Consider the following 14,170-nt stretch of genomic DNA (forward strand, 5'->3'; position numbering starts at 1 on the left):
GGACTGATGACCTCAGATGTTAACTCCCATACTACTCAGAGCCACTTGAACAATATATTTCCTTGATACCGAAAAGCTTATGTCCACAAATCAGCATGGTCTTAGGAAGTATCGCTCATACGAAATTGAGCTTCTCCTTTTCTCACATGATATGACGAGAAATGTTGGTCATTGTCAGCAGGAAGGTTCCATGTTTATAGATTTCCGGAAAGCATTTGCAATGGTACCCTGTTGCAGGCTGTTAAAGACGGTAGCAGCATGTGGCATAAGTTCACAGATATGTGAGTGGCACGAAAACTTCTTTCATAATACACTACTGGCCATTAAAATTGCTACACCAAGAAGAAATGCAGATGGTAAACAGGTATTCATTCGACAAATATATTACACTAGAACTGACATGTCATTACATTTTCACGCAGTTTGGGTGCATAGATGCTGAGAAATCAGTACCCAGAACAACCACCTCTGGCCGTAATAACGGCCTTGATACACCTGGGCATTGACTCCAACAGAACTTGGATGGCGTGTACAGGTACAGCTGCCCGTGCAGCTTCGACACGATACCACAGTTCATCAAGAGTAGTGACTGGCCACCATTGACCAGACGTTTTGAATTGGTGATAAATGTGGAGAATGTGCTGGCCATGGCAGCAGGTGAACATTTTCTGTATCCAGAAAGGCCCGTACAGGAGCTGCAAATGCGGTCGTGCATTATCCTGCTGAAATGTAAGGTTTCGCAGGGATCGAATGAAGGGTAGAGCCACGGGTCATAACACATCTGAAATGTAACGTCCACTGTTCAAAGTGCCGTCAATGCGAACAAGAGGTGACCGAGACGAGTAACCAATGACACCCGATACCATCACGCCAGCTGATACGCCAGTATGGCGAAGACGAATACAGTCTTCCAGTGTGCGTTCACCGCGATGTCGGCAAACACGGATGCGTCGATCGTGATGCTGTAAACAGAACCTGGATTCATCCGAAAAAATGACGTTTTGCCATTCGTGCACCCAGGTTCTTCATCGAGTACACCACCGCAGGCGCTCCTGTCTGTGATGCAGCGTCAAGGGTAACCGCAGCCACGGTCTTCGACCTGATAGTCCGTGCTGCTGCAAACGTCGTCGAACTGTTCGTGCAGGTGGTTGTTGTCTTGCAAGCGTCCCCTTCTGTTGACTCAGGGATCGAGACGTGGCTACACGATCCGTTACAGCCGTGCGGATAAAATGCCTGTCATCTCGACTGCTAGTGATACGAGGCCGTTGGGATCCAGCACGGCGTTCCGTATTACCCTCCTGAACCCACCGAATCCATATTCTGCTAACAGTCATTGGATCTCGACCAATGCGACCAGCAATGTCTCGATACGATAAACCGCAATAGCGATAGGCTACAATCCGACCTTTATCAAAGTCGGAAACGCGATGGTACGCATCACAACGACGTTTCACCAGGCAACGCCGGTCAACTTCTGTTTGTGTATGAGAAATCGGTTGGAAATTTTCCTCGTGTCAGCACGTTGTAGGTGTCGCCACCGGCGTCAACCTTGTGTGAATGCTTTGAAAAGCTAATCATTTGCATATCACAGCATCTTCTTCCAGTCGGTTGAATTTCCAGTCTGTAGCACGTCATCTTCGCTGTGTAGCAATTTTAATGGCCAGTAGTGTGCTAATGCATTAATGCAGATCTGATGTATGCTGAGAAACGATTATTACCAGTTTTGGCAACCAGACGCGGATTTCGCTCTCCACACTGTTTGTATCATGGCATAACAACCACACTGTCACTCGAGAAACCATAATACTTAATAATAGAATCACCATTATGTCTTCCTCACTCGTTTGAACTTTTGTGCCTATGTTGATTCCATAATCCTTCACACATTGAAAGACTTCTTGCATTCTCAGAGTCATATGTGAAGGGCTTATTTCAATAGTGGTACAAGTCTATTTCTGTTCATATTGAGATAGAGAGTCCTAAAGTTAAATGAGCACTGAAAAATCTGCAGTAGAGATACCAGAAATATTCAAGCAAATGCCTTCTTGCTAGAGATGAACCTTTCTATCTGTTTGTTTGGACCATTAATGTCAGAAGCATTATAGACAGAAAAGTGGAGGTAATCGAGTTGTACCACTACTGAAATAAGCCCTTCATGTATACCTGATGGTCAGAACGTCAGAATTGGAACTCATTCATTTTCGAGCGTAATTTGCTGCAGCGTCAAGGCTTTAGAATTTCTACCAAGTTTCGGAGCCTTATGAGAACTGCTACCCACTCTAGAACTCTGCGAGGAAAAACTCTGTGTCGAAAGAGGACTCAGAGGACCCAATGCATATAGGATGACCAAATGAAACACCTACAGCCTTCCTTATGATTTTATTATATTTTGTTGCAACCATTTTCAACGCTTCAGTGCGCCATCTTCAGGCTGTTGTTGATGTGGTACATTTTGATATGGTCCCTACATAAATCACATCAGTTGCCAGCATAACTGGATATGCAGATAGTGTGTCAGCACTCCAGCCATCAATTGCCAACTGAGTCAACACTGGAGGGCTGACACATTATCTGCATATCCAGTTACGCTGGCAACTGATGTGATATATGCAGGTACCATATCAATCTGCACCATATCAACAACAGCCTGAAGATGGCGCACTGAAGCATTGCAACTACACAGCTGGAAATGCAAAAAAGAACACATTGACACTGGTGTGTCAGACCCAACATACTTGCTCCGGACACTGCGAGACGGCTGTACAAGCAATGATCACACGCACGGCACAGGCGGACACACCAGGAACCGCGGTGTTGGCCGTCGAATGGCGATAGCTGCGCAGCATTTGTGCACCGCCGCCGTCAGTGTCAGCCAGTTTGCCGTGGCATACGGAGCTCCATCGCAGTCTTTAACACTGGTAGCATGCCGCGACAGCGTGGACGTGAACCGTATGTGCAGTTGACGAACTTTGAGCGAGGGCGTATAGTGGGCATGCGGGAGGCCGGGTGGACGTACCGCCGAATTGCTCAACACGTGGGGCGTGAGGTCTCCACAGTACATCGATGTTGTCGCCAGTGGTCGACGGAAGGTGCACGTGCCCGTCGACCTGGGTCCGGACCGCAGCGACGCATGGATGCACGCCAAGACCGTAGGATCTTACGCAGTGCCGTAGGGGACCGCACCGCCACTTCCCAGCAAATTAGGGACACTGTTGCTCCTGTGGTATCGGCGAGGACCATTCGCAACCGTCTCCATGAAGCTGGGCTACGGTCCCGCACACCGTTAGGCCGTCTTCCGCTCACGCCCCAACATCGTGCAGCCCGCCTCCAGTGGTGTAGCGACAGGCGTGAATGGAGGGACGAATGGAGACATGTCGTCTTCAGCGATGAGAGTCGCTTCTTCCTTGGTGCCAATGATGGTCGTATGCGTGTTTGGCGCCGTGCAGGTGAGCGCCACAATCAGGACTGCATACGACCAAGGCACACAGGGCCAACACCCGGCATCATGGTGTGGGGAGCGATCTCCTACACTGGCCGTACACCTCTGGTGATCGTCGAGGGGACACTGAATAGTGCACGGTACATCCAAACCGTCATCGAACCCATCGTTCTACCATTCCTAGACCGGCAAGGGAACTTGCTGTTCCAACAGGACAATGCACGTCCGCATGTATCCTGTGTCACCCAACGTGCTCTAGAAGGTGTAAGTCAACTACCCTGCCCAGCAAGATCTCCGGATCTGTCCCCCATTGAGCATGTTTTGGACTGGATGAAGCGTCGTCTCACGCGGTCTGCACGTCCAGCACGAACGCTGGTCCAACTGAGGCTCCAGGTGGAAATGGCATGGCAAGCCGTTCCACAGGACTACATCCAGCATCTCTACGATCGTCTCCATGGGAGAATAGCAGCCTGCATTGCTGCGAAAGGTGGATATACACTGTACTAGTGCCGACATTGTGCATGCTCTGTTGCCTGTGTCTATGTGCCTGTGGTTCTGTCAGTGTGATCATGTGATGTATCTGACCCCAGGAATGTGTCAATAAAGTTTCCCCTTCCTGGGACAATGAATTCACAGTGTTCTTATTTCAATTTCGAGGAGTGTAGTTGCAATAAAATAAAATCATAAGGACGGCTGTAGGTGTTTTATTTTGTCACAAAAGTAAACGGCCATCATCCCAAAGACCTCCTGCCAGGACGAACATACGAAAACTCATCTTACAGGTGTCACCAATTGTGCATACAGAGGAGCATGTGGTCAGCAAACTGCTCTGTCAGCCGTTGTTAGTTTTCGTTTCCAGAGTCGCTACTTTTCTGCAAGTAGCCTCTCAGTTGTGCTCACAGGGGCTGTGTGGACCCTACTTGCTAACAGTACCTAACAGACCCGGATGGCCACCAATCTGAGTGCTAGCCAAGCATGACAATGCTGAATTTCACTGGTCTGAGCGAAACTGGAGATACAACTGCGCGAAGGCTGTTGCGCCTCTGTAGTAGCAGCACTTCAGTTGTAATCATTCAGTATAATGCTGCCCCCACTGGCCTCCATCCATGGCACGGGGCACGTTCTGAACAGCAGTTTGCCCGCGTGGTGGAGTATCCGCACTTGGTCATCGACCGAGTGTAACAAGAAGCGTGGCTCATCCTACCAGGCGACGCATTTCCCATGATCCACAGTCCAATTTTGATGATCCTATGCGTTATGGAAGCGAGACTGATGATGTGGTTGGGTCAAGACGAGAACACTCAGGATTCACCTGCTGTGCGGCCCACATTCAGCAGTATGCACTGAATGGTGTGCTCCAAAACACTCGTGACTGCACTAGCGCTGTACTCTACCATCAGACCTGCTTTAGATGGCCGCCAATTCTGTACACAGCAGCAAGCCTCCAACTTCCATCATCTGCCATTCCTGAAACGCTGGTTCCCAGGCACTGGCTCAGAACAGCCTGTCCTTTGTGCGAGTGAATTTAACCATTTGCAGCCGATACCACAGCTAGAATGATTCCCCATTCATCTCTGCTCCCCTTACATACTACCTTTAACCCCCCCCCCCCCCCCCCCCACAAGTGCCTGCAGTGTTACCAGGAAGCATGCAAATTGCTGCTGGGCACAGATCACGATGTTTCGGATCACCAGAGCATTTCCAAAGCTGATGAGGAAGATAAAGTGACGAACTGTTGGTTCACTTTCTATAACCTGCTGTTTTTCTGATGTATTCCAAATTCACTGAGTTGACAAAAGTCGTGGGACAGCGATATGCACCCATACAGATGGCGGTAGTGCCACCTACATATGAGTGTAAAAGGGCAATGCATTGGTGGAACTGTCATTTGTATGCGGGCATCACGTCAGGAATTAGACTTTGAATGTGGAATGGTAATTGGAGCTACACACATGGGACATGCCATCTCGGATAATCCTTAGGGAATTCAATATTCCGAGATCGAAAGTGTCAAGAGTGTGCTCTCACCACAGACAACGCAGTGGCCGATGGCCTTCATTTAACGACCGAGAGCAGCAGCGTTTGCGTCGGGTTGTCGGTGCTAGCAGACAAGCAACACAACGTGAAATAGCAGCAGAAATCAATGTAAGACGTACGGCGAACGTATCCGTTACGATAGCGACTCGAAATTTGGTGCTAACGGTCTGCAGGTTCGGACGACCGACGCTAACAGTAGGACATCGCTTGCAGCGCCTCTCCTGGGCTCGTGACCGTATCAGTTGGGCGCTAGACTATCGGGAAACTGTAGCCTGGTCAGATCAGTCCCGATTTCAGTCGGTAAGTGCTCATGGTAGGGGTCGAGTGGAGCGCAGATCCAACGAAGCCACGGGACCCAAGTTGTCAACAAAGCACTGTGCAAGTTGGCGGCAGCACCACAATGGTGTGGGCTGTGTTAACATGGAATGGAATGGTTGCTCTAGTCCAACTGAACCTATCATTGGTCGTATGTGGCTATGTGACCATTTGCAGCCATTATCGATTTCATGTTCTCAGACAATGATGGTGTTGTCACCACGCCACACTTGTTCATGTTTGGTTTGAAGAACATTCTGGGCAATTCGAGCAAAAGCATTGGCTGCCCACATTGCTCAACATGACTCCTATCAAACATTTGTTGTTGTAGTGGTCTTCAGTCCTGAGACTGGTTCGATACAGCTCTCCAAGCTACTCTATCCTGTGCAAGCTCCTTCATCTCCCCGTACCTACTGCAGCCTACATCCTTCTGAATCTGCTTAGTGTATTCATCTCTTGCACTCCCTTTACGATTTTTACCCTCCACACTGCCCTTCAATACCAAATTGATGATCCCTTGATGCCTCAGAATGTGCCCTACCAACCGATCCCTTCTTCTCGTCAATGTGTGCCACAACCTCCGCTTCTCCCCAATTCTATTCAATACCTCCTCATTACTTATGTGATCTACCCATCTAATTTTCAGCATTCTTGTGTAGCACCACATTTCGAAAGCTTCCATTCTCTTCTTGTCTAAACTATTTATCGTCCATGTTTCACTTCCATACATGGCTATACTCCGTACAAATACTTACAGAAACGACTTCCTGACACTTAAATCTATAATCGATGTTAACAAATTTTTCTTCTTTAGAAACGCTTTCCTTGCCATTGCCAGTCTACATTTTATATCCTCTCAACTTCGACCATCATCAGTTAATTTGTTCCCCAAATAGCAAAATTCCGTTGCTACTTTAAGTGTCTCATTTCCTAATCTAATTCCTTCAGCATCGCCCAACTTAATTCGACTACATTCCATTACCCTCGTTTCGATTTTGTTGATGTTCATCTTATATCCTCCATTCAAGACACTGTCCATTCCGTTCAACTGCTCTTCCAAGTCCTTTGCTGTCTCTGACAGAATTACAATGTCATCGGTGAACCTCAAAGTTTTTATTTCTTCTCCATGCATTTTAATACCTACTCCGAACTTTTCTTTTGTTTCCTTTACTTCTTGCTCAATATACAGATTGAATAACACCTTTTTCACTCCCTTCCCAACCACTGCTTCCCTTTCATGTCCCCTGACACTTATAACTGCCATCTGGTTTCTGTACAAATTGTAAATAGCCTTTCGCTCCCTGTATTTTAGCCCTGCCACCTTCAGAATTTGAAAGAGAGTATTCCAGTCAACTTTGTCAAAAGCTTTCTCTAAGTCTACAAAAGCTAGAAACGTAGGTTTGCCTTTCCTTACTCTTTCTTCTAAGATAAGTCGTAGGGTCAGTATTGCATCACGTATTCCAACATCAAAGATTTATTGGACACAATCGAGGTCAGTTCTTGCACAAAATCCTGTACCGCCAACATTTTCCCAATTATGGACGGCTTAAGGGGCACCATTGCTCAGTATTTCTACAGGGGACTTCCAACGACTTATTGAGTCTGCGCCATGTGGATGTGTTTCCTCACCCCAGGCGAAAGTAGATCCGACACAATATTAGGAAGTATCCCATGGCTTTTATCCCCTCTTTGTAATAGTGGACGATATATTAAAAAGACCGTAAACAGGAACACAGTTTCTGAAGCAAGAAATCATCTATGTCGTCTAGGCTGCAGGTGTTCCCATCAGGTGGTCCGCGGACCCCCCAGGGGTCTGCGAGCTATGCCAGATGGGTCCGCAAGATGCTATTAGAATAAAAAGAAAATATATTAAATATATTTCGTATGATAACAGACTTTTTTGTTTTGGCCGCTTCCAGCATAAGCAGAGCTTTAGCGAACGCTAACTTGTGAATCTAGCGCCTTCCTAGAGCCAACTGACACTAGTACACTCTAGCGCGAAACTAGAATCAGACAGAGGCAAATAGTTCTGCTGTATGCCGTTAGACTGCGCGCGCTGCCTCTTTGCAGCTGACAAATGACAGTCACTTTACACAGTAACACGCATTTCAGACGACAATCGGCCATTGTTAATTTATTGCCAGTGCCTTCACAGACTGTGTTGTCTACATATTCAGTGTTCTGTACTAAATCAGTAGTGTTTGTGAAGCGTTGTTTTTCGCGGAAGCTACAGTTGGCGTGGTTAAGAATGGACCGTTGGTTAAAAAGTGGTTCGTTAAAACGAGAAAGGCCTTTAGATGAAGAGGAAGACAATGCATTTGATGTTCAAGCAAGTAAGTCAGTGACTCTCGAACCGAAGTTGTCAGTGTCCATTGAACCTAAATCGTCAGCGTCCATTGAACCTAACGCTTCCGAGATCAGTGTTAAGCTTACTGGAAAAATTAGAAATTATAACTCTGCTTGGAAATCGGTTTTACGTTCACTGGACCTGAACAACAGCCTAAATCTCAATGTGTAATTTGCTATGAATGCCTTTCCAATGAATGTATGAAACCAGCAAAACTCTGGCGCCATCTTGGAAAAAAGCACCCAGAGTGCACAAGTAAGTCATTAGATTTTTTCAAAAATAAATTAGGAGAGTTGAAAACATCTCGAAAAACAATTACCAAATACTGTGGTGCAAATGCAAATAAAAATGCAACCCTTGCGTCTTACGAGGTGGCTCAGCGTGTTGCTAAATGTGGGAAAAACCGCACAATTCCTGAGGAACCTATACTGCCACCAGCAATAATAGTTTGCAAGAGAATGTTAGGTGACGCAGCTGCTAAGGTAATAGGAACTGTCCCGCTCTCAAAGACGAATTACTGATACGTCAGTCAACGTCGTAGAAACATTGCTGGCTAGACTTTGCATGAGTCACATGTACGCTCTACAATTGGATGAAAGCACAGACATATAAAAAAAAGCAATGATGTTGGTTTTCGCACGATTCTTATGGGAGAACCAAATGTTCGAAGATTCTCTTTTTTCGTGCGAACTGCTGCATACAACAGCAGACAATGTTTTTACTGCGTTAAATAATTATCTCAATGAACACGATATCACCTGTCTGTAAGAGATGTCTAGGCTTCTCGACGGATGGAGCAAAGTCAATGGCTGGCAGAAACACAGGACTTGTAACTCGTTTCAAAGCAGTAGCCCCTGAGGTGATATGGACTCACTGTTGTGTCCATCGCGAAGCCTTAGCAGCCAAAAGATTGCCTGAGCCTCTGCAAAATATACTTAACGAAGTAGCTCAAATCATCAACTACATTAAAACTCGACTTCTGCAATCGAGATTATTTTTTCAGTAGTGTAAAGAGATCGGCAGCCTGCACGAGCAACTTCTTATTCATACAGAAGTAAGAGGGCTTTCTCGAGGTAGGTCTTGTGAAGATTTTTGGAACTTAGAGACGAGGTTAGTCTCTTCCTTCTTGACAAAAAGTACGCTGATTTTCTACGCTAACTTCTCTTGGCTTTGCTCAGTTGCATACTTAGCTGATGTGTTTGAACACTTGGCGTGTTCATGGCGATAAGAAGTGCAATAGTATCGAAGGAAATTGACGGAGATCCGAATTGTGAAATGATTTGGGTGAAGGTCACGCTTAAAGCAGGCTCAGACATGGTAACATTGTAATTGGATGTCTCTATAGGCCCCCGGGCTCAGCAGCTGTTGTGACTGAGCACCTGAAGAATAATATGGAAAATATTTCGAGTAGATTTCCCCACCATGTTATAGTTCTGGGTGGAGATTTTAATTTGCCGAATATAAACTGGGAGACTCAAACGTTCATAACAGGCGGCAGGGAAAAAGAATTCAGTGAAATTTTTTTAAGTGCTTTATCTGATAACTACCTTGAGCAGTTAAACAGAGAACCGACTCGTGGCGATAACATATTAGACCTTCTGGTGACAAACGGACCCCAACTATTTGAAACAGTTAATGCAGAACAGGGAATCAGCAATTATAAAGCTTTTATTGCATCGATGATTTCAGCCGTAAATAGAAATATTAAAAAAGGTAGGAAGATTTTTCTGTTTAGCAAAAGTGACAAAAAGCAGATTTCAGAGTACTTGATGGCTCAACACACAAGTTTTGTCTCAAGTACAGATAGTGTTGAGGATCAGTGGACAAAGTTCAAAACCATCGTACAATATGCGTTAGATGAGTATGTGCGAAGCAAGATCGTAAGAGATGGAAAAGAGCCACTGTGGTACAACAATCGAGTTAGAAAACTGCTGCGGAAGCAAAGGGTACTTCACAGCAAACATAAACATAGCCAAAGCCTCGCAGACAAACAAAAATTACGCGAAGCGAAATGTAGTGTGAGGAGGGCTATGCGAGAGGCGTTCAATGAATTCGAAAGTAAAGTTCTATGTACTGACTTGGCAGAAAATCCTAAGAAATTTTGGTCCTATGTCAAAGCGGTAGGTGGATCAAAACAAAATGTCCAGACACTCTGTGACGAAAACGGTACTGAAACAGAGGATGACAGACTAAAGGCCGAAATACTAAATGTCTTTTTCTAAAGCTGTTTCACAGAGGCAGACTGCACTGTAGTTTCTTCTCTAGATTGTCGCACAGCTGACAAATTGGTACATATCGAAATAGACGACAGAGGGATAGAAAAACAAAATCGCTCAAAAGAGGAAAGGCCGCTGGACCTGATGGGATACCAGTTCGATTTTACACAGAGTACGCGAAGGAACTTGCCCCCCTTCTTGCAGCGGTGTACCGTAGGTCTCTAGAAGAGCGAAGCGTTCCAAAGGATTGGAAAAGGGCACAGGTCAGATGTGCAGAACTATAGACTTATATCTCTAACGTCGATCAGTTGTAGAATTTTGGAACACGTATTATGTTCGAGTACAATGACTTTTCTGGAGACTATAAATCTACTCTGTAGGAATCAGCATGGGTTTCGAAAAAGACGGTCGTGTGAAACCCAGCTCGCGCTATTCGTCCACGAGACTCAGAGGGCCTTAGACACGGGTTCACAGGTAGATGCCGTGTTTCTTGACTTCCGCAAGGCGTTTAACACAGTTCCCCACAGTCGTTTAATGAACAAAGTAAGAGCATACGGACTATCAGATCAATTGTGTGATTGGATTGAGGAGTTCCTAGATAACAGAACGCAGCATGTCATTCTCAATGGAGAGAAGTCTTCCGAAGTAAGAGTGATTTCAGGTGTGCCGCAGGGGAGTGTCATAGGACCGTTGCTATTCACAATATACATAAATGACCTGGTGGATGACATCGGAAGTTCACTGAGGCTTTTTGCAGATGATGCTGTGGTGTATCTAGAGGTTGCAACAATGAAAAATTGTACTGAAATGCAGGAGGATCTGCAGCGAATTGACGCATGGTGCAGGGAATGGCAATTGAATCTCAATGTAGACAAATGTGATGTGCTGCGAATACATAGAAAGAAAGATCCCTTATCATTTAGCTACAAAATAGCAGGTCAGCAACTGGAAGCAGTTAATTCCATAAATTATCTGGGAGTACGCATTTGGAGTGATCTAAAATGGAATGATAATATTAAGTTGATCGTCGGTAAAGCAATGTGTTAAACTTGAGTTTACAAGGAAAAAATGTAGACAGGTTCAAAGTTGAGATTAATCTTATGGTCAAAAAGTGTCACATCTGGGCGTCAGGGATAGAAAAAGACTCACTAACTAAATTTTCTACTTTAAAACAATTCTTGGAGTCATCAGAGTAGAATTTGGCTGACCAGATCAAGATCAATGTAGCCGAGCATCTACACAGCCTAGCCACAACTTTTGGAGGATATTTACCTGAACCTGACCCTGATGACAGACTGATTCGAAATCCCTTCAGCTGTGAAGAAGTAGACAAAATCCAAGGCCTTACTGAAGAAGAGCATGGTCAACTCGTGGATCTGTCCAGCCGTGGTTCAATGATAAACATTTTCATCGGTGATAAAATTACAGACTTCTGGGCATCAGCATGCAAGGACTACAAGAAACTTGGAGATAAGGCAATGAAAAAGATTCTTCCATTTGCAACCACATATCGATGTGAGCAAGCATTTTCTTCCATGTGTTTCATGAAAAACAAATGTAGGAATTGGCTCGACATACGTTCGGATTTCAGAGTGAATTTTCAAGTTTGGAACCTAATATTTCAGAAATAATGGACCCAAAGGTCAGATTTAACTCATCTCATTAAGAACTGAAAATTAAAACTAACTGTATACTAATGGAGTACTCTGTTGTAACTGTATTTTTTCAAATAAATAGTACCTTGTATGAAATTAGTGTTTTCTTATTTTTCACACATGTCTACTCAACTCAATCTGTAGTACACTTAAAAGACCAATACACTCAGTTTTAATTTTTTCCTGTCATTTTCAGTTCATACTCAATTTTTACTTTTTAAAGGAGTTTGTTATACTAAACACCCAGATTTGAAGGCAAAGACTTTGAGCAACAATCAAAAATTTTACAGTAACGATGATGGCTAAATTAAAAATGTTTTATGCCCCAAATTTTTTCAATAATGAATATGTCAATGTTTTTTCTAAGTACCAAAAATACAAAACTTATAAAAAGACTTAATATGGGTTTTTTAGGTACTTGATACTGTGATATGACAAGGTACCAATCATGCTCGATGAGGAGGTCGTCGAGAAAATTTTGTTGGGAATCTCTGGTGTAGGGTATAACAACTCTTTTGAAAGCAGTGGGATGTCTTCTTTTTACAATTTGCGTCAACAATCTGCTATCGCACCCTGTCTCACGTAATACAGCTGTGTCCTAATAGCACATTATTAGTAAAAGCAACAGATAAGTAAGATATCCAACGTGTAATAAACTCTGTGTCCAGGTCACCTCATTAAATGGTCAGCCATAAATTATCTCATAATTAACAACAGGGGGAACAAGAGTCAATACATTTTCATGACTGTTGAAATAACATCTTGCATTATCCTGATGTCACCATCAACAGTAACCATTTGTAAGTAAAGGGGCAACAAAATTACTAGGTTTCTGGTTATATCTTAAGAATCCTAATGTGATGTATTAATGAGCATTCTCTAATAAGTACTTGGTGCACATATTTTAATCCACATCTTAAATATCGCCTTGTATTCTGGGGAAATTTCCCAACAACTTGACAGACTTTCAGAATCCAAAAGAGAGCAAGGTCTGCTACAGGGAGTGGACTGATAAGCATGTAAATGTTTTGTTTAATACACTGGAAGTGTTACCATTAGAATCCATGTACAGTATGTTGTGAACATACTAATATGTATTTCAAAATGTAACCTGAAATAGTAGTAATGTATTAAAAAATGCCAAATGTATAATCACAACACTACATTAAAAAGATACTTACACTGAATCGCAGGTAATTTAAGCTATAAAGTTATTTATTATTTCAAAACAAATCACTGTATGATTTAAAACACACATTATATTAAATATACTTGCATCCAGAAGATGTTTCTGTTCCGCAAGTGAAAACATGAACTTCAGTCTATGTAATTTGTAATATAAGCAAGTTAATTTTTCATTTAAAACATTAGATATGAGTCAGCTATTAACCACCTCATACTCTGTACTGTATAATATGATCAACAGCCTAATCCAATAAATCTCTCATATGGTACATGTGCTAGTAACAAACTGCTAGATTTTCACGTTGAAGAAGAAAACCATGTGTTCTACAGGTCTGTGACCTAAAGGAGATAATTCACACTTCTACTTTGCTTTCATGGACCAGAACTGGTTATTAGTCATCTCAGCAAACAGTCGCATTGGAGACTATCTCAACAATGACATTAGGGCATTTAGATCAGGAACAGTGGATCACATGTGTGGTTTAATCCCTTTGCAGCTGCCAAAACTGCAACTTGTATTTAAATGCGACAATTTCCAATACAGAATGGCATGTCCTTTCCACCTACTTGCAACTGAAGCTGTTAATGTCTAGTATAAGACATATTGCAGTGCATGATTACAATTTTAGGGAAAAAATGTCGAGCCATCAGCTGAACTGCGTGACTATTGGCACTTAAAACATGCTTTCGGAATACCAATAGTGAAATACATCCCAGCAGGACCTAGGATACCTAAGACGACTGTCAAGGAAGTTTTGAATTCCATGAGTTCTCCTTCTTGTGGTGTCTAAGTAACACATCTTCACTTATGGGATATGAATAAGAATTCAGTACACTTATTATGGCACACATACGATCCGTTAGCATTCCAAGGGAATATGAAAAATCACTTTTGTAGCCAAAATATTTAATTAATAAAATACATTTCACATATATATCGAAATCATGAAACAAAAATATACATATTTATCTCTCA

This window comes from Schistocerca gregaria, chromosome 11 (assembly GCF_023897955.1).
Source record: "Schistocerca gregaria isolate iqSchGreg1 chromosome 11, iqSchGreg1.2, whole genome shotgun sequence".
In the NCBI taxonomy this organism is placed as follows: domain Eukaryota; kingdom Metazoa; phylum Arthropoda; class Insecta; order Orthoptera; family Acrididae; genus Schistocerca; species Schistocerca gregaria.